The sequence below is a fragment of the Lycium barbarum genome, chromosome 3 (assembly GCF_019175385.1).
Source record: "Lycium barbarum isolate Lr01 chromosome 3, ASM1917538v2, whole genome shotgun sequence".
NCBI classification, from domain to species: domain Eukaryota; kingdom Viridiplantae; phylum Streptophyta; class Magnoliopsida; order Solanales; family Solanaceae; genus Lycium; species Lycium barbarum.
Window position 1 is genome coordinate 110,859 of NC_083339.1, and position 12,876 is coordinate 123,734.

Consider the following 12,876-nt stretch of genomic DNA (forward strand, 5'->3'; position numbering starts at 1 on the left):
TGCAAATGAATTAGTAGAATTTGACACTATGGCTAGTTGAATAAATCAACCAAAAGATGAAAAGAAAGACTAAGTATTACTTTTTTGTAAGAGTGGACCATTAAGAATCAAGAAAAAGAGATACCCCATTGACTTCTACTGAGGACTCTCGCAAAATATTAGTGCTCCTGCAAGTGGGAGGATCACCAGATATACATATAGATTAGAGGTGGTAGCTTATCACCAGATTGAAGGGACTCCTCTTGCAACAACTAGTCAATCATCACAGTAATAAATACATCTAATAACACAAGGGGCAATTTCTTCCATTAGTTTTCCTCAAGCTCCACATCTTATAGTCCGTGCTTACATTTTCTAGCTGCAAATGAATCAAATTGAGTCTTTTTAAACAGAAAGATTAAGAGGATGGTAAGCTTAGCTAAGAGAAAGTACCTAGTCAATTCTTAAAATAAGCACCTTTAATTTAAAATAGGATAGTGAAATCATATGACTCAGTATTCTCCAAATCAGTATCTGCAACTGTTTTGTGCATATAATAATTGAACTTAGCAGCATAAGAACAAGACCAAAATCACAGTATATGCACTAAAAGAAACATAGAATGATTCCTGATTCTATCTTATGTAGGATCCACGAAGATGATAGAACTACAATTTATTGGACATGGTAGAAGATTCTTATTATAATGTGCTCAAATGAAGACCCATGTGCTCGACAGATTTCAATCAAGTGGCCAATGTTATGACCCCACCAACAATGACCTAATAAAAACACCCACAAACAGTCACAGATGGGTCCGGAACTACAAGTGCAGGGACTATCTTAATGGAGAGCCGATGGCCGTCAAATAAAGATGGAAAGAAATGTATTAACTTTATCAGAGGAGACTCAACATAGCGGGCAAGAGACGTTGATGATTGATTCAAGGGCTAAATCATTATCTTCTTTAGAATCTGTAGCACATATTATGTGGAACAAAGCACCAAATAGAAGGAATTTGGGTGGAAGTCATTTTAAACTATCTTACATCCAGTCCTAGCTCACCTGACCTGTTTTGGTCTAGGCCTGCCTCCTCCATCCTAACTTGAAATCAAACTACAAATTTAACTTCAAGCCACTAATTACTCCAATAAGCAACGGAAAAGCTCAAATGACAACTCCTTTCCCACATGCATTTGGCGAGGAAGCACATTAGATAGGCTCAGGGGCGAAGCCAGTAAGGGCCAAGGGGGTTTATCCGAACCTCCTTCGGCGAAAAATTACACGGTATATACAAGGTGAAAATTATTTTTCATGTATATATAGTAGACGTTGAATCCCCTTGACTTCTTCGTTGGTATACTTCATTATATTTTTGAACCCCCTTATTTAAAATCCTGGCTCCGCCACTGGATAGGCTTATGTGTTCGGTCTTGACCTTACACATTGAAGTTCAATTGATGTCAAGCCAAATCTCTATAAAAAAAGACCATCAAGAAGCTGAACATTGACCATTTCCGATGTAATCTCTTTCTCCCAATTTCCCCACTACATACTGAAAACAGACCACAACAGCATCAGTAATTATATAGAAGCCAAAGGTCAAGGGCATATATAGCATTTAAAATGGAGTTCACTTATGGTATCATATAATGCATCAATAGGACATTGAGACTAAGCAATGTGTCTACATATAGAGCATTCAAGGCAACTTTAGATATGAAACTTACAAAAGCATTGTCATCCTAACATCTGAAGAATGCTACACTTAACAAGGAAAATGAAGTAGTGCCACAATTTGATGACAAGGTAATCCCCAGGTAATAACATCCTTGATATCAACATCATTCTAGTTATCCACACGACATGAAGATACTCGCTTAAAACTGTATAAGTTTTACGAGATTAGTTCATCATGAGAAAACTCACAGCTTTTACTTCGGAGGTCAAGTTTGTCCTTTGGGTGCATCAGTGTCCTTATGTGATTTAGAGTCCTCGTTTTTCTCCATGACTTGTTGAATACCTTCTTGATATCCCCCTATGAAACTTTAAAGTGCATCTTTATATGCTGATGCTCTTGTCATGTAAACTCGCTGCAATGGTGGCCGTAGTGTCTCCATTCCACCTCTTGCAGCCACAGCTAGTGTTGAAGAAATGGCAGAGGTTCAGAACTCAAAACTAGAAAAGTTACCACAAGAGTTAAACAATTAGTGTCTACTGATCGAAGAGGCTACAAAAAAGGTCCAACTACTGCATTATAATAATATCGCACTCCCAAGTATGTGCTATAAGGCAGAATGGAAGAAATAGATATCCAGAATATGTTTATATGCTTCTCTAGTAAGCTCTCACAGGGTTGTATTGTATCCAGGATACATTAATCTTGCAGTGTTTCTTAAAGAATTACAGCAAACATAATAACTTTGATATCTAATACTATGGCACCGACTGACTAAAAAGCTACTAGATTGTCATGCCTGAAGACAATGAATCATAGAATGAGATGCAACAAAATATTCATGTAAATTCAGTTACCTGTCCTCTAGGTTAACCCAGCTTTCAACTTTAAGTCCTCGCCTCGTTCCCTTCTTAAGAGTTGTTATGGATGAACTAATGGAGTATATAGTAGCTGTAATTCTCTATATAAGTCACTTGTAACGATCTTAAGAGATGAAATAGGAGAATGAACTCACTATAATCCAGTGTGTTCTTTTATTTTTTCAAACGATGGTGTCTGAGTCAGCTTGTGATTCCACGGGGTCTTTGCTACCTCCTACCAGCAAAGGTAAGGGGTAACTGTTCCAAAAAGGCTTAGGGAGATGCGGAAAAATAACCTAGTTTTTTTTGTAGAGCCACAGATCAATAATATTAAAGGCTAATGCATAATTGAAATGTTAGTAAGAACCCTAAAAAAGATTTAAGCATAATCAATGTCGAGGGTTGAGAAAAATATGAATCATGAAACTCAAGTAAAAATGGTATGACAAAAGATGAGTTTCCCAATGTGTGTTAAAGTATGCTGAGCTAGGTCGCTCAAATTATTTCTGTCATAAAAACTCATTTCTCTAAGAAATGCATTTTAGACTAATAACAGAAGAAGTTATGTTCTGAAGCACAAAATTGCATATTAAAGAGCAAGACTTTCATGAGATAATCATCAGTAAAGCAAGAAAGTCAAGATATATTGCATAAAAGTTTGAGCAAGACCTAAGATATGCTAAGAGAAAAATAGATTAAGAGGAAGAGAAATAGATGAGATGGTATAGACTTGTGTAAACATACTATAATATCAATTGAGGAAATTCGTTATCAGCTGGTAACCAATATGATCAGTTAGAAAGATTTTTGGCCCGTCATTTATATTCTTCGTATTACTCCTATTCTTGAACATGTCCACATCACTACTTAAATTTCCAATAGCTTGAAAAAAATAATCAAGCTTAGTGATTCCAAATTATCTCTGTTTCTTCTTCTCATTCTACAACTCTCCTCTCTTCTCAGTCTACATGGTATCAGACTAAGTTGTTAGTTCTTTCCCTGAAATCTTCTCTTGATATCTTTTCTCTTTGGTCCGCCAAAAAAAAAAAAAACAAGTCAGAGTCACGAAACATCAAGGGGGAAAGGTAGAGTCTGAAACTTCAAGTCGCCAGATTCAACCGACCTATGAACATCACTAGCCTCACAGTCCCTTCATAGAAGACGCACGTGCAGAGCATGACACTTCTGGCCAACCCCTCTTTGCCAGCATTGGCTCCATCAAGAACATCTGACTCCTCCATGGGAGGAGCCCTCCCATCTTAGATGCGTAGTTGTTAGGTTTCCTTTTCTAGCTTCTTTCTTTAGTATATGGTAACTGGTTGATAGTCTTTAGTAAGGGAGTCGACTCTTATGCTACCACAGGATCAGAGGTAAGCTTTATGTCCCCCTTGAGCCATCCGAACTGCTAGCACTATTCCAGTTGAGACCAAAAACAGCCTGTTTTTATCTCCTCTCCAGTAGGTGTAGCCACAAAACTTGCATTTTGCTCCTCAGTAATCAATCTTGTAACATGAACAATAATGTCAAAATCCTGCATCCCATCAACTCACTTGCGTGAATTGTTCTTTGAAGAATTTACTGCCTCATAAGACAGTCAATTTTGGATTATATTCAATTGAAGCTTCTTAACATGGAAGAACTTAGTATTTCAAAAACTTAGTTAGCTTTCAAAAAAAAAAAACTTAGTAATCCTGTCTCCACTTTGGAACCAAGACGTGCTAGCTTTTTCCCTCCAAAATTCTTCCTCAATTGTGCCTAGTCAAGTGAGCTTGCACCTTGTGCAATTATTTTCTAATCAATTGAGATGGATTAAGTTCAAATTGAATTCAGGCAATTTAATAATATCCTCCAGTGTGGCAATTTGTTGAAAAATATCACCATAAGTGGCCTTACTCCACCCTCTCAAAGCTTGCTTAACATTCTACAATTTGTGATGAAACATTCGTCCTCCAATGCTACCTCACTAAGTCATGGAAAGTCTCATGCTTAGTCTGAATATTTTTCAAACCGCCATGAGTCGCAGAGAGAGGAGTGCTAGAGAGTTCTCGGCTCACATCTCGTGAATAGCCATCAGATTGCACCTCATCAGTTACCACTCTACGGTTAATTAATAACCTTAATCTCAAGATCCAGTATGTTCCAAGCGAGGCCCAACATTCACTCTGAAGTTGAATTCTTTGCAGGCTTTGATGCAACTTCTTTAATTCAGCTACTCCTACAGTCACAAGCTTCACTTTGTTAAGGTTTCCAGAGTCATTGTGCTCTCTGATCTAATCCCTTTATCCTGGTACATCTAGAAACTGTAGCGAACTAGTAACAAACTGATAGCTGCAAATGATATCGATTTATAAATAGGGACACATCTTAGACATTCTCTAGGTAGCAAAATCCAATTGCCTTAAGTTGAGGACTAGAGCCAAGACTGATTTTGAAGATCCATTTGAAATTTAGGTCTATTATGGAAGACAGCTGACACAACATAAGTTGCAGCATTGCATGATTTCCCAAAAGGACTTTCCAGGTGATTCCACAAAGATTCGTCTATACAGATTAGGTTACTAAACTAAGTGGGAAATCCAATTTCATTCTCCGCATGAGGGTTATAGAGGATTATACCAGGATCCTCCAATGTTGTGGGCTCCTCCTTCATGCTACTATTTTCTTCAATGAACTTGTCCTCACCCTCTTGCATCTTTTTGTAATCATTAGGCCTAAGTTCAGGACCAATGTCTCTCTCACCCAGCTTGCAGCATAAAGTCTAGAAGCTTCCTTCAGCACAACAACAACATACCCAGTGAGTCCCACAATGTGGAGTCTGGGGAGGGTAGATTGTACGCAGACCTTACCACTACCTTTGGTAGGGAGGCTGTTTCCGGAAGACCCTCGGCTCAAGAAAAAGCATAGGAAAGGTTAGATACGGGTAAACAATTCAAAACAATTATGAAAATGAAAACAACGAAAGTGAATAAGCCATGATAAACCATTCTGTGCAAACAGATACTCGCAGAAATCAAGGGACAAGAAACTAAAGATCAATGCAACTACTCGCAAGAAAGGATAAACGCGACTACCTACTAGCCTTTTACCCTGATCTGAGTCCTCCATACCCTCCTATCTAAGGTCATGTCCTCGGTAAGCTGAAGATGTGCCATGTCCTGTCTAATCATCTCTCCCCAATACTTCTTCGACCTACCTCTACCTCTTCTGAAACCGTCCATAGCCAGCCTCTCGCACCTCCGCACTGTGACATTTGTGTCTCTCCGTATCACATGCCCAAACCATCTCAGCCTCGCTTCCCGCATCTTGTCCTCCACCGAGGCTACTCCTACTTTGTCTCGGATAACTTCATTCCTAATCCTACGCTCTTAGTGTTCCCACACATCCATCGCAGCATTCTCATTTCCGCCACTTTCATCTTCTGAACGTGAAACTTCTTGACTGGCCAACACTCCGCCCCATACAACATAGTCGGCCTAACCACCACTTTGTAGAACTTGCCTTTGAGTTTTGGTGGCACCTTCTTGTCGCACAACACTCCGGAGGCAAGCCTCCATTTCATCCACCCTGCACCAATACGGTGTGTGACGTCATCATCAATCTCCCCATTTCCTTGTATAATAGACCCAAGATACTTGAAACTATCTATCTTCTGTATGACCTGGGTGCCAAGCTTCACTTCCACGTCAGCCTCATGCACTGTATCGCTGAACTTGCACTCCAAGTACTCTATCTTGGTCCTACTCAACTTGAACCCTTTAGACTCTAGAGTTTGTCTCCAAACCTCCAGCTTAGCGTTAACTCCGCTGCGAGTCTCGTCAATCAGGACTATGTCATCCGCGAATAACATACACCATGGCACCTCACTTTGAATTTGCCGCGTCAATCCATCCATCACCAAGAAAAATAAAAATGGGCTAAGAGCTGATCCCTGGTGCAACCCCATCATAACTGGAAAGTGCTCCGAGTCTCCTCCCATAGTCCTTACCCTGGTCTCGGCCCCATTATACATGTCCTTGATCGCCCTAATGTACGCCACAAGTACATCTCTAGCCTTCAAGCATCTCCATAGAACCTCTCTCGACAATTTGTCGTATGCCTTTTCTAGGTCGATGAACACCATGTGTAAGTACCTCTTCCTCTCCCTATACTGCTCCACCAGTCTCCATACAAGATGAATAGCTTCTGTATTAGAGCGCCCCGACATGAATCCGAACTGGTTCTATGAAATAGACACGTCTCTCCGAACCCTTATCTCCACCACCCTTTCCCACACTTTCATAGTATGGCTTAGCAGCTTGATCCCTCTGTAGTTGTTGCAACTTTGAATGTCGCCCTTGTTCCTGTACAATGGAATCATTGTACTGCATTGCCATTCTTCGGGCATCTTAGCCGTCTTAAAGATGACATTAAATAATCGAGTCAACCACTCCAGACCTGCCTGCCTGCAGTCTTCCAAAACTCCCCAGGAATCTCGTCGGGCCCGGTCGCTCTTCTTCTACTCATCCTACGAACAGCACCCTTAACCTCAATCTTTATACTCCTACAATATCCAAAATTACGACACCTCTCGGAGTGCTCTAAATCTCCCAACACAATGTCTTTGTCCCCTTCGTCGTTCAAGAGTTTGTGAAAGTATGACTTCCATCTCTATCTAATGAGAGCGTCCTCCACCAGTACCCTGCCATCCTCGTCCTTGATGCACTTCACCTGATCCAAGTCACGCGCCCTCCTCCCCCTCGCCTTGGCTAGTCGGTGCAACTTCTTATCTCCGCCTTTGTCCTCTAGTTCTGCATACAGGCGTTCAAAAGATACTGTTTTTGCCGCTGTAACCGCTAACTTTGCCTCCTTCCTCGCCATCTTATACAATTCCCTATTCGTCCGCTTCTCATCATCATCCTTGTTGTCTACCAACTTCGCATACGCTACCTTCTTTGCTTCTACCTTCTCTTGAACTTCTCCATTCCACCACCAGTCCCCTCGGTGCCAGCAACGACTACCCTTCGAGACCCCCAGCACCTCTCTAGCTGCTTCCCTAATGCAACTGGCTATCCTATCCCACATGTCGGTCGCCTCCCCACTACTCTCCCAAGCTCCCATAGCCCTCAACTTCTCCCCCATCTCTAAGGCACCCGTCATGGTCAAACCCCCCCCCCCCCCCCATTTGATCCTAGGCTTGTCATCCACTACCTTCGTTCTCTTCCTCATCTTGATCTCCAAGTCCATCACCAAGAGCTTATACTAGGTCGTTAAGCTATCACTCGGAATCACCGACCTTTATCGCCCTTCCTAAGGAGTAAAAAGTCTATTTGCGTCTTAGCCACCGAACTACAAAAGGTTACCAAGTGCTCCTCCTTCTTCGGGAAACTCGAATTGGCTACCACCAGCCCAAAGGCTTTTGCGAAATCCAACAGTGCAACTCCTCCTCCGTTCCTATCCCCGAAACCACAACCTCTATGCACATCGTCATATCCCCCTGAAATTGACCCGATGTGTCCATTGAAACCTCCTCCTATGAATAGCTTCTCAGTGGGCGGTATACCTCGCACCATCTCGTCCAAATCCTCCCAAAAACGTCTCTTCTCCTCCTCTCCCAAGCCCGCTTGAGGCGCGTAAGCACTAATAATGTGCAAAATAAACCCTCCAACGACCAGCTTAATCGTCATCATCCTATCATTGACCCTCTTAACCCCTACCACCTGGCCTCTTAAGTCACTATCTACTAAAATGCCTACCCCATTCCTATCCCTCGACCTACCTGAGAACCATAGCTTATACTCGTCCACATCTTTAGCCCTGGATCCTACCCATTTAGTCTCCTGGATACAAGCTATATTAATCCTCCTCTTCTTAAGAATCTTAATAGTTCAATGGACTTCCTCGATAAAGTCCTAATATTCCAAGACCCTACTCGCAGACTAGAAACTCCCTTAACCCACCTATCCCCTCCAACCCTCACCCCCATCCGAGAACATGACCCTAGTCTACCATCATCTACCAAAGCCAGTAAAGCAAATATAAACTACTCAAATAGGCAAGAATCAATACTAAAACACAATTTAGCAATAATCTAGATGAAAGTTTAAATACTACGACAAGAACAATATAAGTAATGCAAAAATGTAAATTAGCTACAAGGATAAAAAACAGAGAATTAAGAGATGCAACTGGAGGTACCAACTTCAGCACCTGAATCACAATTATACCACAACTAATTGCAACATTATGCTAATTCATCAAGAAAAGATTTAACATAAGAAAATCATTTCTAGTGTTTGGTTGGGTGTGAAGTAAATAACATAATCATTTTTTTTTTATAACCGTGGGGTTCAGGCCAACTTGCAAGGACCTTGACTAATTTCATCGGGATACCTGTTACCTCCCACCAGCACAAGTACCGAGTAACTCTATCTACCAAGGCTTGAATTTTTTTACCTCCACTGGGAACTGAACTTGAAACCTCATGCAGAACATTCCACTTCATTGACCAATAGGCCAAGTAAATAATATAATCACACAAGATGAAAAATAGAGAATCTTTTGGTGATAGTTTTGAATATGCGGATATCTTTTAAGCTAGTGATACGGAGTAAGAGTTGGGATATTATATAACTTTCATCCATAAGCTAGGAAGTCATTATCTCAGTTTTAATACAAAATGTTTTTCTTATAAAATAGTTGTAATAACCAAACACAATAAAAGTGATTTCATCATGAAAAACATTTTCTAAGAATCTTTTTCCGGATGATAAAAAAGAAAACAATTAAGAGTACTGTCATATAGTCACATATTTTCTCCATGCTACCCCTTGACATGCCACGCCAAAACAAAAAAGTGGAGTAGTATATGATCAAATTGCACGTACATTGCATAATAATATAAATATAAATGGCCAAAGTTCTCAACCCAGTATATAAAAACAGAATTAAACAGGAATATCAAATCAAAATTCACTTATCTCTTGGGCAATCAATCGAGCAGGTTCTGGTCATCTTCAGTTTTCCTTTTTTCGTCTTATCGTATTTCCAAAATTGAAAACTACCGATTTCTGACATGTTAGTGTGTGTTCCACTTCATATTTTTTTTTTGTTTTTTAAAGGCTTTTGTATACACACACAAATTACACGTACGCTTAACGATAAGACTATTTATTTTAAGGAAAAGGGGTCAAATATACCCTTCAAGTTTTGCAAAATTGTAACATTTGTAGCCATTTTTAGTTTGGCCTAACCATGCATAGAGCGTTACTAAGTTGGTCTAACTATGTCCTTATCTCATCAATAACATAGTTAAAAGACTAATTAGTGTACCATCTTCTCCCCCTTTCAAATTATTTAACATGTTAATATGTTATTCCAAGTTTCGAACCCAACTCCCTTCTTCTCTCAACATTTTTTTATTTTGACCTCCTTCTATTGATGATGATAGAAATGTCAAAGTACTTCATTTTGTGATTTGAAGTAATGTTATGAATTTTCTTGTTTTACGACATTATAGTTGTATATTTACTCATTTTACTTGTCATGTTGTCTTTTGCATGGTTTTTTAAGAAAACGTCGATTAAAATTATAATTTGACTAATTTACCTTATTCATTATTTAATCTCCATTTGATATATATTTTTTACGACATTAATCTCTTTTCGCATTTATTAGAGTAAGAATAAAAATAAAAAAGTAATTAAATTCTATCTTATTTTAAAATATAAATATTTTAAGTATATTTATTTTAGTGAACATAACAAATAAATGACATGGCGGAATAGTAAATATAACAGTTTAATATCTAGATTAGATCTCAGGCTAATATAAAAAATAAAAAAAAATAAAAAAACTGTATGGTTTGACTACTTAACTTTTTGAAGAAAAGTAATTACATTTGCTCCCACTAATGGATTGATACGCACGTGGCAATGAATCCATCATTATTGACTTAATGAGATACTTTGGAAATTACATGAATATTGTTTGATTTTTTAATATGGAGTGCACCTTTTTTTTTGACATTATTAATTTGCACTATTTTTATGCATATATATATATATATATATATATATATATATATATATATATATATATATATATATATATATATATATATATATATATATATATATATATATATATATACTATGTTCAAAACACGATTAATATAACATTGTAGTTTGTACTTCGTATCTAAAACTTTAGTATATTAGTGTTTACTACGAATACAAAGTCTGCACTTTTTTTTTTACATTATTTTTTTTTAATATGGGGTTCACTGCTTGATTTTGTTAATATGGAGTCCACTTTTTTTTACAGTGAGTTTGGAGATAGTGGGTTCCACTTTTTTTTTTTATATATATATATATATATTGCTTGATGTTGTTTAGTATGAGGTCCACCCTTTATGGGGTGCACTTTTTTTTTGACATTATTAGTTTATATATATATACTATGTTCAAAACACGATTTATAAAACATTGTAGTTTGTGCTTCGTATCTAAAACTTTATTATATTATTGTTTTCTACGAATACAAAGCCAGCACTTTTTTTTTTAACATTATATTTTTTTTAATATGAGGTTCACTTTTTTTTTTTTTTTGATATTGCTTGATTTTAATAATATAGGGTCCACTTTTTTTTTCCCATGAGTTTGGAGATGGTGAGTTCCGCTTTTTTTTCTTCCTTTTTTTTTATTGCTCGGTGTTATTTATTATGGGGTCCACTTAATTTTAAGGGACAACGGACGACGAAGCATGGGTCTAAACCCATGCTTTATATAGTTTCTTCTTTTTTTTATTGTTATTTTTTATATTGCTTAGTGTTGTTTAGTATGGGGCCCACCCTTTTGGACATTATTGTTTGCACTATTTTTATGCATATAATATATATATATATATATATATATATATATATATATATATATATATATATATATATATATATATATATACTATGTTCAAAACACGATTGATATAACATTGTAATTTGTGCTCCGTATCTAAAACTTTATTATATTAGTGTTTTCTACGAATACAAAGTCTGCATTTTTTTTTGACATTGTTTATTTTTTTTAATATGGAATTCACTTTTTATTGCTTGATTTTTTAATACGGGGTGCACTTTTTTTTTTACATTATTAATTTGCACTATTTTTATGCATATATATATATATATATATACTATGTTCAAAACACGATTGATATAACATTGTAATTTGTGCTCCGTATCTAAAACTTTATTATATTAGTGTTTGCTACGAATACAAAGTCTGCACTTTTTTTTTTGACATTTTTTATTTTTTTTAATATGGAATTCACTTTTTATTGCTTGATTTTTTAATACGGGGTGCACTTTTTTTTTTGGACATTATTAATTTGCACTATTTTTATGCATATATATATATATATATATATTAGAATTATGGGGCCCACAATTTTTTTTATATATTGCTTGATTTTGTCAATATGGGATACTATGTTCAAAATACGATTAATATAACATTGTAGTTTGTGCTCCGTATTTAAAACTTTATTATATTAGTGTTTGCTACGAATACGCATGTGGCAATGAATCCATCATTATTGACTTAATGAGATACTTTGGAAATTACATGAATATTGTTTGATTTTTTAATATGGAGTGCACTTTTTTTTTGACATTATTAATTTACACTATTTTTTTTAATATTAGTTGTTGTTTAATATATATGGGGTCCATAATTGTTTTTTTAATTAAATTGGAACGGATATATATATATATTAGAATTGTGGGGCTCACAATTTTATTTTTTTTAATTTTAGTTGTTGTTTAATATATGTGGTAGAATTATGGGGCCCACAATTTTTAAAATTTTTAATTTTAATTGTTGTTTAATATATGAGGCCCACAATTTTTTATTTTTTTATATATGGGGCCCGAACGGACGACGAGAAATTGCTCCAACTTCCTCTTCTTAATAGTAGTAAAGTAAAGTAAAGTAATGCAAGGCAACCAATGAACCAAAGTCAAAAGATCTTCAATCACATTGGATGATATACTCTTAAAGATTATGTTGTTGTTGAGGTCAACAAAAATCATTAAGGATATAATGAGGAATTTTCTTAATAATTATGTCATATTAGTCTGTGTCTAACAAGAAATTTTCCTTAATTAAGGTATCCAAGAAAATCGTACACAAGGAGTCTTCTTGTACGTATTTAGTCACTAATTTCAATAAGAGCTTAATTATTATTTCTTCTTTTTTTAAGACAAATTCATTATCCGTACATAGTATTAAATTAATTTCCAACAAAATCTTTAAATCTTTCTTCTTTAATTTCCCCGTATTCACTCATCCTCCTTTTTTAGCTTTTGAGAACACCTAGAATTCTACA

The 12,876-nt window shown here is 36.6% G+C and overlaps 1 pseudogene; it reads right to left on the reverse strand.

The window, feature by feature from the left end:
* Positions 1–1,755: 1,755 nt before the first annotated feature.
* On the reverse strand, positions 1,756–8,180 carry LOC132633782 (uncharacterized; annotated as a pseudogene).
* Between the last annotated feature and the right edge of the window lie 4,696 nt (positions 8,181–12,876).